Here is a 1,464-nt window from a genome sequence, read left to right as displayed (position 1 = left end):
GTGGGCCCCCTTCCTGCGATCTTGGGGCCTCCCCGCGGTGGTGGAATGCAAGGGCCCGGTCGCAAGTGTGACCTTTGCGATCCTGGAAGTTACCAATTTTTTGGTATTTTAAATTGTATTATTTTTTATCATTTTTTTTTATTTTTTTTACAATGTCACTGACTATGACTCTGTCTATTCAGAAAAGGGAGGAGCTGGTAAATTACATATTTACCGACCCCTTCCTGGTTCTCTATTGTGACACATCCCCTGTAGCAGCCGGCAGGAGAGGGAAGGGAGCACAGTGGGGCGGGGGAGCACACAGGGGCCCAGAGACAGCAGAACACAAGTGAGCTGGATAGGAGGAGTGGCGGGAGCAGCATACAGAGGAACCAATCTCCTCCATTTTCCTCCTGCAGCTACAGAAGGAAAAAGGAGGACGGTGATTTCTCTACATGCTGCCCCCACCGCCACTCCTATCCAGGTGTATAGGGGAGCTGGATGGGCCCCCTGGAGCATGGGGCCCGGTTGCAATTGCAACCCCTGCAACCCCTGTAGTTACGCCCCTGATATAGTATATAGATGAGGAGATATGAGGTGTATATACATAGTATATAGATGAGGAGATATGCAGTGTGTGTGTGTATATATATATATATATATATATATATATATATAGTAAATAGATAAGGAGATATGTGGTGTATATATAGTATATAGATGGGGAGATATGCAGTGTATATATATATATATATATATATATATATATATATAGTATATAGATGAGGAGATATGTTGTGGTGTATATATAGTATATAGATCGGGAGATATGCAGTGTATGTATATATAGTATATAGATGGGGACATATGCAGTGTATATATATATATATATATATATATATATATATATATATATATATATATATATAGTATATAGATGAGGAGATATGTTGTGGTGTATATATAGTATATAGATGGGGACATATGCAGTGTATGTATATATAGTATATAGATGGGGAGATATGCAGTGTATATATATACATATATATATATAGTATATAGATGAGGAGATATGTTGTGGTGTATATATATATATATACAGTATATAGATGGGGAGATATGCAGTATATATATAAATATATATATATATATATATATATATATAGTATATAGATCGGGAGATATGTGGTATATATATATATATATATATATACAGTATATAGATGGGGAGATGTGCAGTGTATATATATATATATATATATATATATATATATATATATATAGTATATAGATGAGGAGATATGTTGTGGTGTATATATATATATACAGTATATAGATGGGGAGATATGCAGTAAATATATATATATACATAGTATATAGATCGGGAGATATGTGGTGTATATATATATATATATATATATAGTATATATAGATGGAGAGATGTGTGTTGAGTGTCGGTGCAGTGTGAAGTCCCCAGTCACTAGT

This window comes from Pelophylax lessonae (assembly GCF_965119305.1).
Source record: "Pelophylax lessonae genome assembly, chromosome: 13".
In the NCBI taxonomy this organism is placed as follows: Eukaryota; Metazoa; Chordata; class Amphibia; order Anura; family Ranidae; genus Pelophylax; species Pelophylax lessonae.
The sequence above is the reverse complement of the archived record's forward strand: the minus strand, read 5'-3'. Positions refer to the sequence as shown.